Source organism: Ursus americanus, chromosome X (genome assembly GCF_024610735.1).
Source record: "Ursus americanus isolate L20-20 chromosome X, mUrsAme1.1.p, whole genome shotgun sequence".
In the NCBI taxonomy this organism is placed as follows: Eukaryota; Metazoa; Chordata; class Mammalia; order Carnivora; family Ursidae; genus Ursus; species Ursus americanus.
Genome location: NC_142164.1, coordinates 26,993,605 through 27,013,546, shown reverse-complemented (window position 1 = coordinate 27,013,546; position 19,942 = coordinate 26,993,605).

Here is a 19,942-nt window from a genome sequence, read left to right as displayed (position 1 = left end):
GGTTATTTGAGGACGCAGTGTTTATCTTTTTGAAAGAGAATGATTGTCAACCTTCATCCCTCCAGCCCCTTTAATTTTTTTTTCCCCCAGCTTTGATGGGACTGATTATTCATTCCCTTTTTGAGGGGTATTTGAAAACTATGGGTTTTTTTAATATAGTAAAGCTCTTTAGCATTAAAATGTTTTGGAGTTGGGGCACCTAGGTGGCTCTGTCGTTAAGTGTCTGCCTTCGGCTCAGGGCGTGATCCCAGGGTTCTGGGATCGAGCCCCGCATCGGGCTCTCTGCTCTGCTGGGAGCCTGCTTCTTCCTCTCCCAATCCCCCTGCTTGTGAACAGGGGGCTGGCCGTCTCTCGCTGGCCGTCTCTCTCTCTGCCAAATAAATAAATAAAATCTTTAAAAAAAATGTTCTGGAGTTGTTAAGTAAAAAAAAGAAATTAAGTCGACATTTGAATAACAAGTAATTTCGAGTCAAATAAGTAAGTATAGGACAGTATGGGTTGAAACTTAGTTAATGCTTGTCTCTCAAGAAATGGCATTGGCTGAAAATCCACTTTGCCCATTTTGGTAATCTTCCTAACCTTTAGATTCATTGATAAAGGCTATGAGCTACCACATCATATCTTTTAGAACGACCATGTGCAAAAAAAGTAATCTGGGCTGAATGAACCATGACTCAAAGTTAATACCACAAGCATCACCTTCATTTCATGTATTAAGTCACATCTGTAGAAGTCCATGCATTGTCAGGTGGCTTTGCCCTGCTTTAAATGACTGGATGGGTTCTGCTTAAATCCAAAGGATAATTCACTTATCACTCTAATGCCAATTTGTCTCAGTTTTGATCACAGAAAAATAAAGCAATGAACCCATTAGAGGGATTACATTGGATGTGAACTTTGTGGGTTGATTTTGAAAGCCAGAAGGTGGGGTTGTAATTTGGCTGTGAGTTTCTATATTCTGCTTAGCTCGAGCCTGAGGTTAATTGTTAATCCATTGACTATTAGTTTTCTTTTATAATGAATTGGACACTTCGGTCCATTTTGAATGGGTCTAAATGATATTCCATGGTTGCACTAACTCCTTCTGGCAATATGTAGATAGAAAGATTACAGGTGTTTGCAGATAGGTCATGAGGAATAACTTTTCAATACATAGAGAAAAGCATAGAGATACGAATTAAATGATAGGCTCTCGTATGGGAGAAAACATTCACAAACAGCAACTAGAAGGATCAGCACTTTTTAATGGGTTCCCTTTCTTTGGTTCCTTGGAGAGAAAGTATTTCAGTCAGATATTACCAGCATTAAAATCATTACCCAGTATACAGGCAGATGGCCGGCCGATAATTGTTTATAGGGACAGATGGCAGTTCCTTGTACCCTCTTTCTAGTTTTTGTGTTTTTAAAGCTCAGCAGTTGCAATGTGAAGCCTTCATAGGACCATAAAATACAAACCACTTTAAATAACTCTGAACCAGGATTTTGACTGATGTGCTTAAAAGAAACAGTCACAGTTTGAAACTCAATCTGCAGAGAGAATCTAGGTATATGGCCCTGCAGGTTATAATTTATAGGAATAGCAGGGAAATTTGGGCTAGGTCTGCACACAGACACATAAATTGGCATCAGTAAAATAAAGAATTGAATCCAAACAAGTATTTTTACCCAAAACCAGACAAAGGCAAAATTTCGGTAAGTACTCAATAATCAAACGCCAGCATGTGTTGTGCACTTGGCTAGTGTTCACAAGGGCTGGAAAAGAAGTACCAGGCCTTGTTCTGATCTTAGCTGACAATCCAGGTAGGGAGTGAAATGATACCCAGAGAGAGATCATTTCGATACAAGGCAGAGGGTGCTACATATAAGTCCGTCACATGGACAGTGGAGCTGGAGAAGGTCAAATAGAGTGATCACTTGGACACGAGCACTTATTAGAGATGAGTTGGCCTCAGCTGGACAAGCGAAGGATCGATGATGTCTTTGCAGGTAGAGAAAATGATATAAGCAAAGGCACAGAGGCACAGACCTAGCCTGAAAATCCTGTATTCTTCATTTTTTTCTTTTTTTAAAATTTAATTTATTTAATTTATTTTTATTTAAATTCAATTAATTAACATATAATGTATTACTGGTTTCAGAGGTAGAGGTCCGTGATTCATCAGTCCTGTATTCTTCATTTTATTATGTTTATTAATTTCTCCTATATGTATTTCTCCAATTTCAGTGTCATAATATGGTAAGGGAGAGTAACCAGTACGCCTCTTTGATTAATGTGGAAGAATCATTCGAAAGGCTAATAGCTGAGCCTGACTACGTGGGAACCTGAATTCTGGGCTACGGATTTCAGACACTGTCCTTTAAAATAACTGGCAGTGCCATTGAAGGTTTTGAGACAATATGATGTGTACAAATATTATTTTCAGATATTTTGTCTGGTAGTGTTTTGTGAAGTAGATTGGAAAGGAAGAGACTAGACAGAGACCGTTTAGGAAATTATTGCCATACTTAAGACTAAAGATGATAAATCTCCAAAAGAGATTAAAAACCATGGGCAAAAGAAGAAAGATGGTAGCCACCGTGCAGGAAGTGTCAACATACATGATGATGGGCTACGTGTGTACAGCCATAATGAAGGATCAGATCAGATGTTTACAGCTTGAGTGATAGGAAAATGATTTTGCTTTGGAGTCATAGCAGTAAGGGAGCCTGAGAGGAGAAGAGAAACCATACATTTGAATTTATGTTTCATACGCTGCTGAGACGTGGCGATGGGTGGCGATGTATTGAAGTCAGGTGGAGATGATTTGCAGAAAAGACAGATACAGAGGTAAAAATGACAGGGTCAGTTACTGGGAGTAATGGGTGAAATGGTAAGTGGATGAGATCACAAAGGGAGAAGTGTATAAAGCAGACAGTGTTATAATGAAGACTAAAGCTTGGAAGCAATATCCAGATTTTAAAACTAGATGTTAAATGTCTGTTTCAGAACAGATTTTAACTCGTTCTCTCTCTCTTTCTCTCTCTCTGTGTGTGTGTGTGTGTGTGTGTGTGTATGTGATGGTCTTGTGATGTCTGCACATGAAAGCTTATATTTGTGTATTCTTAGTGAATATAGAATCTTTTATTTCTTTTTCCTTTTTATTATCCTACTGGAAACAATGGCATAATGTCTGCAGGAAAAGCATTCCCTTGCTTGGCTGTTACATTAAGAAGAGGTTGCCAAAAACAAATAAACAATAACAGCAAACCACACCAAATAAAAGTACAAGTATATGCTTGCATCAACAGAAAAACGTAGTTTTGATTCCACTGAAATTTTTTTCTGCATTTCAAGCGAAGCAAATGCAGTAGTAGTAATGTTATATCGAGGAGTTTATTTTCCCTAACTGGTTCTCATCAGGGTCTAAAATAATAAATTTTACAGTGATTTTGCTGCAACTCTTATTTGTTTTCATCATAGTTTAATTCCATTTCAAATCCCCAGAATCCTTGGCACGTAACAAATTCAGGGTATATAAACATCTACCCGTCCCCCACCAAAAAAAGAAAAAGAAAAAAGAAAATCACAGACACATTTTGATAATACTTTAAGCTTTGAGACTGAACACATTGGAGGAGAAATTGCTTAATGGCACCAAAGACTTCTTGATATGAGGGGTTGTTGCTGCTATTTGTTCTCTGGGCCCTGACCCAAAACACTGTGCACGGCCTGAACTGGAGGAGGGAGGAAGAGAAAGAATGGCTCCGTGTTATTTTATTTAAATTCGGTCATTACATAGAGTCTGAAGGGGCATTAGACATCATATAGTCCAATCTCCACATTGTTCAGGATCTAAGCAAGCAGACAGAAACCTATATTTGATGATTCAAAGTGATAAGGAATCATAGCTATACAAGTGAGCCCCTGCTGTTTTCAGAAAACTGAGCAGGGGAACGTTCTTGACTGTCTTGAGCCGAAGTTGCTACTTGAACTATGAGTGACAGATTGACATTACATAATGTCAGTATACAAAATATTACAATATTTGGTGCTTTTTCAGTTGTGTTTTTAATTCGGTTTATGAGTTGGATCTCTGTCCCCTCTTAACCAACCAGTGCTTCTGCTGTAATCAACTTGCCTAAGAATGGAAATGATGAAGAGGTACGCGGACAGCAGACTACGAACTCCTTTGAACTCTGAGTACAGAGATTATAAATTATTCTTTGTTGTTTCCCCCGTAGATAGCAGCTAGCACAGTGCCTGGCGCATGGCAGGTGCTCAGTAAATTTTAATGGAAAAAGAAAGGAGGAGGAAGAAAGGAAGAAACATACAGAAGGAGATTATTCATGTATCTGCCAATTCTGACCTTAATACAGCAGAATCACTGAGTGCAGCATGTTGACACTTGGTTGACATACTTTACGTATTTGTAGAAATATAGTTCTATAAATATTTGTAATGTATTTCTATAAACATATGTATTTAATATGTAATCATTAAGTATATGTATTTAATATGTAATCATAAGTGTAAGTTTCTATATTATTTAGTTTATATAATTTATTTAATTTTAATAATTTAATATTCAAATTTATGTATAAAGTCTATATCATATATAATTCTATAAATGTAAATATGAACTTGCTGGAAGTATTCATATAGGGTTTCTAGTATAAACTTTATCTTGATCTTTTGTACACAGGGATATATTTTTCTTTGAATGACAGGTCTTCATTTTAAAACAATCCCTTGAAATTCCTCAAACTTACCTTTGGGGTTCTATCACTGAATCTTAAGACCATTATTCCACCTAAGCACATCTAATCCTAAATGGTGGGACCTGAGGGAGTTGTAAGAAACCCTAACAATTCATCATGGTGTCCTGAATCCTGGAGGGATTACTTAGATGTTCAAAAACAAACAAACACATTGGTGCCCTCTGTTACAATGTGGCTGCATTATTTATAAAGGGAAACATGAAGATTTATTCAGTAATGTCCAAGCTCGAAAAACACAGGACCCATATTTTTAGTCTCCTAAAAATAATCTGAGGGACTGTGGGGATGCTTCCCTGGATGGTGGAACTTTGCCATATCTTTGTATAGATGGAGAGGGCTGTGGTAAGGAAGGTAACTCTTACATAATTATCATACCTGCCTTGATTTTCATTTTGACATTTTCATGTATAAATCTCAAGACAGTGGAAATGCTTATTAGATTTATATCTTGATCCCATTTGACATCCTGATGAACAGAGGAAGTATCTTTAAGTCTGGTGGAAAACCAGATTCATAGGCCAGTGTAGGTATTAAAAGCCCCTATTTGCTATACGTCAGCCAGAACAGTAGAAAGAGGTATCTTCAGGATATTGTGCTAGTGGAGAAAAATCAACTAGGAAGCCAGCCACTTTTAGGGGATTTTTAAAATTTAGTACCTAGTGAATAGAGCAAGCAGTCTCTTTTATAGCAAATGCTTTAGGGTTACACGAAACTCTAAGGATGTTAGTATACTGGGAAGCGTACCAGGAAGAGGAATCAAGTAGGTGGAATAGGTGGCAGGTGGCTGTACCAGCAAAGGCATTGCAAAAAAAAAAAAAAAAGAGAGAGAGAGAGAGAGGAAAGTGTTTACTGAAGCAAGAATATTAAACAAAACCATGCAATATTCAGTTGTGTCCAAGGACAAGATGACTTTGTCCCAAGTATACACCCTCTGCCCTCCTATAAATGTGTGTGGACATCAGCCCCTCCCGGCCCATGTATGCACACACGCACCCGTACTATACTCCCATCAACTCAACCATACTATAAAGTCAAAACATGTCTATTCTTATGCAAGTGTGACAAATACATTTGAAATCACTTCTGAGAAGAAAACCATAAAAAAAAAAAAGTGGTCTAATTTAGTCTTCAACCAGCAGGATTCTTTTCCTTTGTTGTTGTTCCACAGAAAGAAAGTATAGTGCTGATTGTCTACCAGGCCCACGTTCATATATGAACTCATTTCACGCTCGCAAACATCCTGTGAAGTATCTTTATCCATTCAGGAGATGCACGAACATCATTCTACCTTTATGTCCGAGGTGTTATTCGGCCTTTCTCATCCCTCGTTTACTGTGATTATCGACACTCGACATGTTTAGGGTGCTCTTTGGGGCCTTGCTTGGGAGAGAGGCCTACTCAGCCGAGAGACGTGCGGTGAACCTAGCCAGTAGCTGACCTCGTGTCTTCTTTCCTTCCCTTCCCTTCCCTCCCCTCCCCTCCCCTCCCCTCCCCTCCCCCTCCCCTCCCCCTCTCCTCTCCTCTCCTTTCCTCTCCTCTCCTCTCCTTTCCTCTCCTTTCCTCTCCTTTCCTTTCCTTTCCTTTCCTTTCCTTTCCTTTCCTTTCCTTTCCTTTCCTTTCCTTTCCTTTCCTTTCCTTTCCTTTCCTTTCCTTTGACTTTCCATCAGGTATTCACAGAAGTCGAGTTCCCTTCCTCCTTTAGTGACATCGAACCTGCCTAGTTTTGTCTTTCTTCTTTGTCCTTTCGTAGTCCAAAGCATAGGGAAAGTGCCCTCTTCTCTGTGTGGACTGGCATAGTCCAGCTTTGCACACGGAAGCACCTAAGTTAAGGGACATTTCCCCACACGTTAAGCTCTTCTTCTACCTGGCGTTGTCTCCAGCGGTCATCTTAGCAAGTAGTCCTTGCCTAGCGAAGAACCATAGGTTTTAAGAAGGTAGTAAACTGTTCTTAAGATAGAAGATGACCTTTCGGATTAGGAACTCTGATCAACCATTCACTATATCCCCGATGAAGCGGTGCAGGGCAGGACAGGCGCCTCCAGGAGCCCAAATTTGGGAAGGGGCTAAGAATCATAGGGAAACCCATCCAAACTGCTGCAACCCCAAAATACTAAATTTTGAACATAGTATAATTAAAATAGGTGAAACCTAAGACTGGGTTAAATCAGAGTTTCTGGATTGAAAAGAGCCTTAGAGATCACATAGTCCAATGGCTTCCATTTCCTTGTGTGGTAAGAGAAAGAGAAGGATCATGTCTTATTTATCTTTGTCACTTGAACACCTGGCATAATGCCTTCCACAGTTGGTATTCGATACGTTTGTGGAGCTGTTTTATACAGAAAATTGGGAGTGACCTGCCCCAGAATACACAGCTACTAATGGAAAAGACTGGATTAGCCCCCTCATGTTATGCCTGTGACTTGCATCTCTAGCCACTTACGATAGGTCAGGACCATCCCAAAAGTCACGTTGTGAACTCTAGGGAACATTACCCTACAGGGTACAGCCAGGGCCTGCTCAGCCCTAGATGGCTATTAAGGTGGTGATATTAGTCCTACCCCCTAAAAACTGCAGAGGTAAGAGAATTTGGGGCATTTACTTCTGGCCACTTTTTGTAACCTTTGTTTGTTTTCAAAATGGAAAGGCCTCATGACTCTCCAGTGCATAGCTGTGAGAATTTCTTCTCTTCAGGGATAAGCAGTTTTAAAAATGTATAAACATAAGCAAATTTGTCCAGAGAGGACAATGTCCTCATATTCCCGTTCTCTAGGAGTTCCGCCCGGGAAAATACAGCGCTTCATTTTAGCCATAATTAATTACTTTGAGAATATTACCTATTTCACCTGAGGGACCACGGAGAAAGAGTAGAAAGCAGGCCAAGTTATAACAAGGCATCGTTCCCAGCATATTGCAAGAGCAAGTGACACTTAAGGGAATAGCCACACAGCCTCAGTCAAACAGTGCATTCTCTCAGGTTAATATTATTGGAATTATTAACTTCTGAATTGCTTCTAGGAGGAGCTGCTTCGTACATGACAGGACCCCTGTGGTCAGGTGGAAAGAGAAGCCAATAAATTACCAAGCAGCATGCATGATTAAGGAGTGGAGCAGGGAAAGAAAAGGTTTGAGGTATTTTGAATGTGTGGTCAGCACACAGATAAATTAAGCAATAAGGAAAGATAACTAAAAGCCCTTGCGTACCGATCTTTGCCTGCCCCAAGCCCTGTTGGCTGCAGTCCTGAGAATTTTCCACCAACAACAGGATCAGCAGTGCCCAGTCCTTGAGGCAGTTCTGACAAAAGCCGCCAGAAAATCATTAATAATAGTGAGAGCCTTATTGCCAAGCATTGTTCAAAACTCCTACAAAGATGTGCTTTTTGCTTTTTTTTTTTTTTCTTTTTAATACTCTCTATGCCCAACATGGGGCTTGAACTCAAGGCCCTGGGATCAAGAGTCGCAGGCTGTACCGGCCTGGCACCTGAAGATGAACTCTTTTAATCTTCATAATAACTCTATGAGGTAGACACTATTACCCATTTTACCGAAGAATAAACCCAAACACAATGATGTCAAATATTTTGCCCAAATGTCTTAGTTAAGATAATTCCAACAGCTGTAATATTAATAAGTTTTCCCCAAAGCCCAGGACTTAACAGAAGTTTATTTTTTACACGCAGAATTTCCCACCGCTTGTAAATGGCAAAGTACCTTACTCAAAATCAATTGCCTCGTGATTGAATTAATTTTCCAACTCACCATTATTATTGCAAAACAGACACTTTAACCCCTATATTTTAAGGCAAAGGCTAGTTCACATATCTGAAATAAAGAAGGAATATATTGCCTCTACGGTTGTGATAATGGTGAGATAACAAATGTGTTTGAATTGGTATTATCACTATGTAGATTTTGAAATGACTTTTAGCATCAGAAATAAAATGTGCCCTAGTAGGAATAGAACTCTAGTTATGCCAGGCATCCCGAAGTGCTTTACGTACACTTTTCACGCTTTCAATCTCCCCCTTAAGGTAGTACGACTATTATTGCCATTTCAAAAATACGGTGCATGCAGGGCGCCTGGCTGACTCGGTAGAGCATGTGACTCTTTTTTTTTTTTTCTTCAGATTTTATTTATTTATTTGACAGAGAGAGAGACAGCCAGCGAGAGAGGGAACACAAGCAGGGGGAGTGGGAGAGGAAGAAGAAGGCTCCCAGCGGAGGAGCCTGATGCGGGGCTTGATCCCATAACGCCGGGATCACGCCCTGAGCCGAAGGCAGACGCTTAACGACTGCGCCACCCAGGCTCCCCCAGCGTGTGACTCTTGATCTGAGGGTTGTGCGTTCAAGCCCCACATTGGGGGTAGAGATTACTTAAAAATAAAATCTTTAAAAGATATATTGTGGGGGCACCTGGGTGGCTTAGTTGGTTTAGTGACTGCTCCGTGGGGAGCCTGCTTTTCCTTCTGCCTCTGCCCCTCCCCCTCCTCTCATGCTCTCTCTCTCACTCTCTCAAATAAATAAATAAAATCTTTAAAAAATATATTGTGATGCATTTCACACTCTAATCAATTAACATTTTAATGTTTTTACTGTGAAATAAAACATGGATTATGAAACACACTGAACAAATGTGTGGCATAATGAGTTACTTACTATAAGGCAATACGTACCAACTCAGGTCAAGAAACAAAATTATACCAGCCACCCCAAAAGCCCTTCCATTTTTCCTCTCCTATCAAAAACCTCTTCCATTCCCTTCTTTTTTTTTTCTTTTTTCTTTTCTTCTTCCATTCCCTTCTAAAGTAATTTCTGTCTTGGTTTTACAGTAATCATTTTCTTGTATTTATTTACAGTTTTGCCCATTTTTATGAAACATTTTTTAGAAGTATAGTTGACACACAATGTTACGTTAGTTTCGGGAAACTTGTTATGTTTTTAATTTTTTTTTAATCTACATGTTTTCCTTCGTTACTACCCTTTTCTTTTATTAAAATTTACGGGATCAAGAATGCAAAGAACATGTTGCGTACTCCTGGTGTAATTATGTTTCTCTGTCCTTAGTATTTCCTATGAGTTGGCGGCTGGACCTGAACCCTGCATCAGATTCAAGTTTAGTCTCTTCATTACAACTCAGAGCAGTGCTGTGTTCTTTAATTATGAGGCACCAAGTGATTGGTTCTGTATCTGTTTGTAATGTTAGCAGCTGTTAATGTTCAGTGCCTAGACCGAGTAATTAATGATGGATTAGACGTGGTAAAAATTCTAATTCTAATCTTACTTATACACAGTTCACTTTTAATTGGACGCAACCTCTCATCTTCCAGGAGATTAGTGAGGGGAAAAAGTCACATAGAAGGGGCAGGATAAATAGTTTATCTTTCCTTTTATTTACCCATTTCAATATAAAGAAAGGTGAACTTCTACAGGTGAACAATTTACTTATTATTTAATATCATTATGTACTCATGGATTTAACAGATTTCAAACCACTGTAATCTTCTTGAAATTTTTGAGATTGCATATGTATCACATAAGAGTTATAATTTTAAGGATTTTTAAGTGTATAATTCCATCCAATGGCATTACATTCCAATGTTCTGAAACCATCATCACTATGTATTTTCTAGTTTTGTGTGTATGTGTGTGTGTGTGTGTGTGTGTGTGTGTATTATGACAGTGTTGGATTGTGTCTAACGCTTTTTTTTTAATCAATTGAGAAAATCGTGGATTTTGTTCCTTTGTTCTGTAATGTAGTGTATTATATTGATTTTCTCATGTTGAACCAACCTTGTATTCCTGTGAGAAATCCTATTTGGGAATGTGTAATCTGTTAGAATCAGTGTGCTGATATTTTGTTGAGGCTTTTTGCATCTATATTCACAGGGAATTTTGGTCTGTAACTTTTGTGTGTGTGATGTCTTTTTCTGGCTTTAGTATTATAAAATGAATTATGAAGTGGTTTCTTCTCTTTTATATTTTGGAAGAGTTTGATGAGAATTAGATTATTTCTTCTTTAAATATTTGGTGGAAGTTACCCATGAAGCTCTCTGGTGTAGTTCTTTTCTTTGTTGGGAGATTTTTGATTATTGATTTAACCTCTTTTCTTCCTAAAGAACTGTTTTGTTTTTTTTGCACTTCTTGAATCAATTTAGGTAGTTTTGGTGTTTTGAGAAATTTGTGCATTTTGTGCAGAATATCTAATTTTGGTGTACAGTTGTTTATAGTATTCTCTTACAATCCTTTTTAATTTGTAGGGCTGGAAATAATGATTTTTCTACATTCATTTCTGATTTTAATTATGCATGTCATCTCTTTTTTCTTTGTCAGACTAGCTAAAAGTTTGTGTTGATTTTTCAAAGAATTAACTTTTGTATTTAAAATCTCTATTTTTCTGGGGCACCTGGGTGGCACAGTGGTTAAGCGTCTGCCTTCAGCTCAGGGCGTGATCCTGGCGACCTGGGATCGAGCCCCACATCAGGCTCTTTCGCTATGAGCCTGCTTCTTCCTCTCCCACTCCCCCTGCTTGTGTTCCCTCTCTCGCTGGCTGTCTCTATCTCTGTTGAATAAATAAATAAAATCTTTAAAAAAATAAAATAATAAAATCTCTATTTTTCTGTTCTCTGTTTTGTTTCTGCTTGAGTCTTTATTATTCTTTTCTTCTCCTAGCTTTAGTTTTACATTGCTCTACTTTTTTTTTTTACTTCCTTAAGTTTATCTAGATCCTCAGTTTATCTCCCTGAGATCCTTCTATTTTAATGATGGTATTTACAGCTATAAGTTTCTCTCTGATCACTGCCTTTGCTGTATTCCATAACTTTTGATATATTGTGTTTTCATGTTGACTTGTCCCTAAGTGTTATCTAATATCACCTGTGATTTCTCCTTTGACTCAGTGATTAAGAATGTGTTGTTTATTTTTCACATATCTGTGAATTTGCCAATGTTCCTTCTGTTATCGACTTAGTTTCATTCCACTGTGGTCAGAAAAGATACTTTTTGTGATTTCAATCTTAAATTTTTTGAGACTTGTTTTGTGGCTTAACGTAAGATCTATCCTACTAATGCAGGTTGTATATGTAATTGATATGTGTCCTTGGTTTATTATGTTCTTTAAGTCCTTGATTTCCTTATTCTTCTCTTTCTAATCATTCTATCCATTATTGTATGTGCTGTATTAAAGTCTCCCACTATTGTGCGGCTATCTATTTTTCACTACAGTTCTCTCAATGTTTGCTTCATATATTTTGGTGCTCTTTCTTGGTACATAGATGTTTATAATTGTTATATTTTCTTGATGAATTAAGCCTTTTATAAATATATGATATCCTTCTTTGTCTCTTGTAACAGTTTTAGACTTGATGTCTATTTGTCTGGTGTTAGTATACGTACCGTGTACTCTTTCTTTTGGTTACTATTTGCATTGAAAGGTTTATTTTCATTCTTTCACTTTCAAGGTATTTGTATTTTTACCTCTCTTGTAGACAGCACATAGTTGGGTAATTTTTTTTTTCATTTTGCTACTCTTTGTCTTTTGAGTTTAAATCATTTACATTTTGAGTAATTACTGATAAGAATGGACACACTTCTGCCATTTTACTATTTGTTTTCTGCATGTCTCATTCATTTTTGTTGCTCATATCCTTCCTTACTGCCTTTCTTCATGTTCAGTTGATATTTTTTGTTTTTTACTCTTGTAATTATATTTTTATTTCCTTTTGTGTGTATATATATATATATATATATATATATATATGTATATATATTTTAACATACTTTCTTTGTGATTACCAATGGGATTGTATTGAACATCTTAAGTTTAAGGCAATCTAGTTTGAATTGCAAATAACCTAGAATGCAAAGACTTTGCTCCTATAAAACTCCATTTTCTCCTCCTTTATGTTGTCACAAATTACATCTTTATGTTTCATACCCAATAATATAGATTCATAATTATTTTATGCTTTTGTCTGTAAATCCCCTAGGGTATAATGGAATTACAACCCCAAAATACCATAATGCTGGCTTTTATATTTGCCCAAGTATTTACATTTACCAATACTTCTATTTCTTCATACAGCTCTGATTTACTATCTGGCGTCCCTTCTTTTCAACCTGAAAGAATCCCTTTAGCATTTCTTGCAGAGCACATCTAGTCGTAGGAAATTCCTTCAGCTTTTGTTTATTTCGGACTGTCTTATTATTTTCTCCTTCATTTATGTTTGTTTTTTAAAGTTTGGCTTTTATTTCATCTCTACCCCCAACATGGGGCTCAAGCTCATGATTTTGAGATCAAGAGTTTCATGCTCTACTGACTGAGCCAGCCACGTGCCCCTATTTTTTCCTTCTTTTCTGAAGGACAGTTTTGCCAGATATAAAATTCTTGGTTGATGTTTTTCTTCTTTCAGCATATTAAATATGTCAGCCTCTGTCTTCCAGCCTCCGTGGTTTCACCTGGAAAATGCACTGTTCTCTTACAGAGAATCCCTTGTGTGTGATGAGCCACTTCTCTCTTGCTGCTTTTAAGATTCTCTTTGTTTCTTTGGCCTTCAATGGTTTGATTATAATATATTGGTATTCGTGGGTTTGTAGAGTCAGATCTCTCATGAAATTTGGGGACGTTTTGGCCATATTCTTTCTTCCCTTTTCTTTCTCTAGTCTCCTTCTGGGACTCCCATGATGTATATGTTGTTCCCTTCGATGGTGTTCTATAGGTCCTTAGGTTTGGTTTACTTTTCTTTATTCTCTTATCATTCTCCTTCTCAGATTCTATTTCAATTGTCCTGTCTTCAAGTTCTTTGAATCTTTCTTTTGTCTGCTCAATTCCGTTGAGCCCTTCTACTAAATTTTTCATTTCGGGTATTGTTGCAGGTGTTACTTTTCTACTCCAGAATCTTTGTTTGGTTTATTTTTGTAATTTCCGTCCCTTTATAGATGTTCTCATTTCGTTCACATTTTGTCTTCCTCCTTTCCTTTAGTTCTTTCATGTTTTATTTAGCTCTTTGAGCATATTTAAGGTAGTTGTTTTAAAGGCTTTTTATAGTAAGTGTAATGTCTGGACTTCCTCAGATATGGTTTCTGTTACTTTGCTACTTTTTTAAATTGGGCATACTTTCCTGTTTGTATGCCCTTTGATTTGTTGTTGTTGAAACTGGGAAATTTGAATATTATAACGTAGTAATTCTGGAAATCAAACTTTTCCCTCTCCCAGGGTTTGTTTTTTGTTGTGGTTGTTGAGGGCTCTAGTAGTTCTTAGTTTTAGTGACATTCTCAAACTATTTTTTCGTAGATACTATATTCATTGCTGTATGCAGTCACTGTGTTTTTCTTCATTAGCATGTGTTCAGGTGATAATTTTTTTGTTGCTGAAGTATAGCTGACATACAATGTTACATTAGTTTTAGGTGTACAACACAGTGATTCATCTTCTCTAGTAATATGCTATGCTCACCACAAGTGTACCTACCAGGTGTCACCATACAACACAATTAGAATACCACTGACCATATTCCTTATGCTGTACCTTTCATCTTCATAGCTTATTCATGACATAACTGGAAGCCTGTACCTCTCACTCCTCTTCACCCATTTTGCTCATCCCCTTACCCCTCTGACTTCTGGCAACCACATTTACTCTCTGTATTTATGAGTCTCTTTCTGAATTGTTTGTTCATTTTTGTTGTTGTTGTTGTTGTTTTTAGATTCCATATATGAGTGAAATCATATGATATTTGTCTTTCTCTGATTTATTTTACTTAGCTTAGTATCCTCTGAATCCATCCATGTTTTCACAAGGGGCAAGGTCTCATTCTTTTTTTATGGCTGAGTAATTTTCCATTGTATCAGTTTATATTTTCACATAAATTTCTTTGAATGCCAGAACCTAAAGGTATATAAAGAACAAAAAATATCACACACTCTGCCACACAAACACAAAACACTTTCCCAGTCTTTGCAGATTAATTCTGTGTAGTGACATTACTTTTACACTTAGCCAGAGTTGAACTCAACTTAGGGATCGGCCTAGGTTGAAAGTTAAGTCTTCTTGGATCTCTACTGAATATGCATGTGGCTTTCTAAATGTCTGTGTATATACAGGTCCTTTTAAATGTACTAATTTCCCGGGGCACCTGAGTGGCGCAGTCGTTAAGCGTCTGCCTTCGGCTCAGGGCGTGATCCTGGCATTATGTGATCGAGCCCCGTATCAGGCTCTTCCGCTATGAGCCTGCTTCTTCCTCTCCCACTCCTCCTGCTTGTGTTCCCTCTCTCGCTGGCTGTCTCTATCTCTGTCAAATAAGTAAATAAAAAATCTTTTTAAAAAATGTACTAATTTCCCAAAGAAACTCCCCAGTTTTGTCTACTGCACCTTAAGTGGACTATTGTATATTTTTTCTCCAGTTATCTGTGGGTTGCTATTTTAGCATTTTTGCTGGGATTTTTGAGTAAAGCCTACCACTTTTGTAGCCTGACTTCTGAGTTAGGTGCAATTGAGGTAATTGCCTTGCATTTGTTTTCGAGGTTTTCCCCAGACAGGTCAAAACAGACATACACAATAACTTGTGAATAAGGTCTATTTTGCTACCTTTGGGTCTGTAGGGAGCAGAATCCTACACTACGAATTAAGATTTCAATTTTGAAGACTGCCACAGTGCTGGGGACGGAGTGAGTCAAAGGCTAGTAAAAATTCCATAAAGCTTTCCTGTTTAGTCAATGTTGCCTCTTTTTTTTTTTTTTTTTTTTTTTTGATTCAGTGTCACTTGATTGCTCTAAATCTTTGTTTTCCACAGTTCTGGCAAAGTTGGTTCTGACAATTTCTGGTTGTTTTGTGATGTTTCTTTAGTGGAGGCAGCTTGGAGCTACCTACTCCGTTATTTTGCTGATATTACTCCCCTATTGTAATCCTTTTTGAACCTCAATCTTTCCCATGTTTGGTCAGTCAGATCTTTCTCAAAGTGGCTCATGAGCTCTTTAACATGATGCTAATGATTTTTGATAGAATTTTCACTATCTTGTATGATCAGATGTGACCTAGAATCTCAGATGCCCCACTATCTTTTGATGGAACACACTATTTTAAGTCCACAATCTGGGTGTTAGACAACTTATTACTACATGTTTATCCAATGATTTTAGGCTTTTTCCATGCATAAAGCTGGTGAGGAAAGGAGGGAGGAAGGAAGGAAGGAAGGAACAAATGAACAAACGAACTTCTTGAGTTCATGTGTGTACTTCCAATTCCAATTCAGGGCTACAGGGTTTTTACTTAACCTCTTGTATATTACATCTTTATGTCCTTTCTTCTGTTCCCCATACAGTTTCAGGTGCTATTCTGAATTTAGTCTGCTCTATTTCCAGTGAGCACTTTCAAGCTAGGTTGAGATTCTTATGTTCTAAGATCCATCTGATCTGTTGCTTCCCTCTATTTTATTCTACACACCTCCTGATATCATGCTGGTCTTGCTATATTAATATTTGCCCTGCCTACCTACTGGTATTTGGAGGTTGTGAGATAACTTGTCACTTTCTTTTGTTATAAATGTTGCTCATGAGTTTTTAAAATATTTTTATTTTTTATTTTTTATTTGATCTCTACCCCAATGTGGGGCTCACACTCATGACCCCAAGATCAAGAGTTGCATGCTCTACCAACTAAGCCAGCCCAGTGCCCCTGTTCCTCATGAGTTTTAATGTTGATATCTAGTTTTCTGTGTGCTTTTATTAGAGGATTCAGGGAGATTAAAGAGCTTGTTGCTGTTGCCACCACTACCCCAAATCTTTTCTTGTTATTACCATTTTATATATGGGCAAATTGATGTACAGAGAGATTAAGTGACTTTCTCAATGTTACAGAGTAATTAGCAAAGCTAGATTTCAAGCCCTTGCAATTTAAGTGGAGACCGTATGTTTAACCTCAACTCTTTGCTGTCAAATTACTAAAGTACATGTTTATCATTACCTGGGGAGAGTAGACTTTTTCACTTATCCCATGATTCCTGCATAGTACTTTATATAAGGGGACTTCTACTTCTTTGGGGGGAGGAAGGAGGCTATGGAGGGTTATTTTGGAGAGAATATTTCTGGTTTCTCTTTTAAACTCAACATACTCCTCAAGGACTCCCCAAGACTTTTAATCAGAAGACAGAGTAAATGTATTGAAGAGGCAAGGCAGGCTTATCTCCATCTCTCTCTGCCTCTCTCTGCCTCTCTCTTTCCCTCCCCTTTTTTTTCTCTTTTCTTTCTTGGGCCCTCTCTGCTCAAACATGGTGAATTTATTCAGTGCTTCCAGTCTTTATGAGATAAAGAGATCAGTTACAGTGGCTCCCCACAATTGTTCTGCTCTCTCTTTTTTAACTTGTCCATCTATATTGATAAATCATGCCTGCTCTTTAGTGGAGACAATTATCTTAAGACTGGGAGCATTGACTGTGTAGGAAGCCCAATTTTAGCTTTAGAACCAAATCCAGTCTTCAAATCCAGATTGACCACCGATAAAGCTGATTATTTGAATGCCATTTGACTTCTTGTGCACAGTTTCACTTCAGAAGAGTGATAGAGATTTGTTATCTGAAATTTCACCATTACCAAACACAGCATTATAGAATTTTAGTCATTTCAAGTAATCTCGTCCAGCCAGTTTTTTTTTTTTTTAATAATCAAGTAGTTGTACACCAAACTCCAGTAAGTAACCTCTTTTGAACGCCTGCTATTATACAGCTATGGGTCAAAATGACTTGTTTTACCTTGCCAAGTACTTTTTTCTTTGACCTGTTTTCTTAATAAGTGTAGAAGGACTGTAATGTAATGGTTAAGAACAAAAGAGACAAACCAAAAAACAGACTGTTACCAGAGAACAGTCTGATGGTTACCAGAGGGGAGGGGAGGGCGGGAGTGCCTGACATTTGCGAAGGTTATTAAGAGTACACTTGTCATGATGAGCACTGCGTATAATACATAGAATTGTTGAATCACTCTATAGTACACTTGAACTTAATATAACGCTGTATGTTAACAATACTGGAATTAAAATGAAAACATTTTTTGAAAGGTAATAAAAATAAATAAAGAACTTGAGCATTGTATCATACACATTTATAGCTTTCGAACCTTGGATGAAGTACCTATACTATATTAACCCTGTGTCTTTATCATGAAAATGGAGCTAATACTAGGTTCCTAATAATGTCCTTGTGAGGTTTAAATTAGGTCATATATGGAGATCTCATAGCAGTTTCCAAAGTAAGGATACAAAAATATGTTGATTTCCTTCATTTTCTTACTAGGCACTTTCACTTGGTTGCTTATTTAATATACAAACCTGTATATTAGATAATAATCTTCCTGCGGACCTGGATCATCAGCATTATCTAGGAGCACATTAGAAATGGAGACTCTCAGACCCCACCCTGGCACTCTATGTTAGAATCTGCATGTTAAAAAGATCCCCCAGAAAAAAAAAAAAAAAAAAAAGATCCCCTGGTGATACTTAGGCACATTAAAGTGTGAGAAATACTGCTCTTAATGATTATCAGACAACGCTTCACCCTTTAAGGAGACACCAGTCCTCAGTAGAATTAAATGAATCTGTGAAAGAGTAAAGTGCCAGAGGCTAGTGAAAATATGCAACACCTGAAGGAAGCTTTCTTCTAGCGTGGGAGAAAGAAGCGGAAATGACGGAAATGCCGCTGAACTTGAGAGGCAGTACCAGCGAAGAAAGTAGTTTAGGCTTCATTTCTGAACGTGGCGATGATTCTGCCATGGACATGGATATAGAATCAAGAGCAGCTCTAGGTCCTCGCTGGACCAGAACACAGGTGGGTTAAGATTTGAGATATATTCTCTGTTGCCTTGAGGGTTACGCAGATATCTCAGATGGAAACTGATTTGCCTCAACTGGATATCCCTCAGAAACGTCAGGACATGGCAGAGGTTGTTCTACAGTCATATATTCATTTCCTTCTCACTGTGACCGTGGGTCATATCAACAGGCATCAGAGTAGAGAAGACGAGGTAGGTCTGATAAAGTAAGAAACCCCAGAAATGCGGAGAGCTTAATCCCAATAGATTAGGATTACCCTGGCTCTGATTTTCTACGTAGTAGAAAATGAGGGTTATATAAATATATATTGCTTGAAATAAGTGGGCCATCACTCAAGGCTTAGAAATATTTGTTAAACAAAAATTTCTATCACAGTATTATTCAGGCTATGGTTACTGTGAGATAAGAGCTCTAATGGCTATGCTTTATGGTGCTAGACAGCACGGGTGTATGGGGTATATGGGCAACCACCACTGAATCACAGTAGGCTGTAGTCTGTAGCTGTAAATGTTTGCAACAGGCCAGCCTTCCATGTAGCCTAAGTAGTTGGTTGAGAATATGATGAGCTTGCAGCTGTGCTTGGAAGGACCCTTGTAATGAAGACGCTTTTCCCATCTGCTTGCTGATGTCACAATCTTTAGCTGGAGATAAAACATCTTGTTCCTTAATGAGAGAGATGCTATGAAATGAAATTACAAGGAAGGAAGAAAAGAAGTATGGAAGGAGAAAGTCAGAGGGCCCAGGCTGTGGGTCTTCAATAGTGGACAAGGGATTGGTGTTACAATTTAGGTGGAAATAAGAGGGAGGCCTAGAATGTGCTCATGTACAAACACACACTTCATCTATTGACCTCGAGCTGGACCTATGTATTGTTGTTCCATTTGTATGCCAAGACAGTCCACTGTAATGTACGAGTAAACAAGCATTGGGCCCCCACTGAGCCTGTAACCTGTAGTACAAATGTTTTCCAACTTCTAAACAAAAGATATCCGCCCTTACAGACAAACCTCAACCTGACACACAACCTATGTTCCGACACTTTAAGTGGTATCAGGCTTCCCAGGCCAGTCGAGAGCCAATTTGATTGCTAAGCAGTAAAACTAATAGCATAAGCTTGTGAGCTGAAATCCAAGGGCAGTAGACCATTTAGAGTAGAGGAAGGCAAGGAAAAAAGAGAAAGTAAGCAGAAAAGTAGGGAGTATGGAAAAGGAAAAAAAAAAAAACCCGGATTAAAGTGAGGGGGAGCAGAAGCTATTCCAAGAGCCTCCTAGAACTTTGCGCATGTAAAGTATGGCCTCCCACCCTTTCCGTCTATTCTCTACTTTCTTCTTGGAGCGATAGAACAAAACTGTAAGCGAAATCGTGATGCCC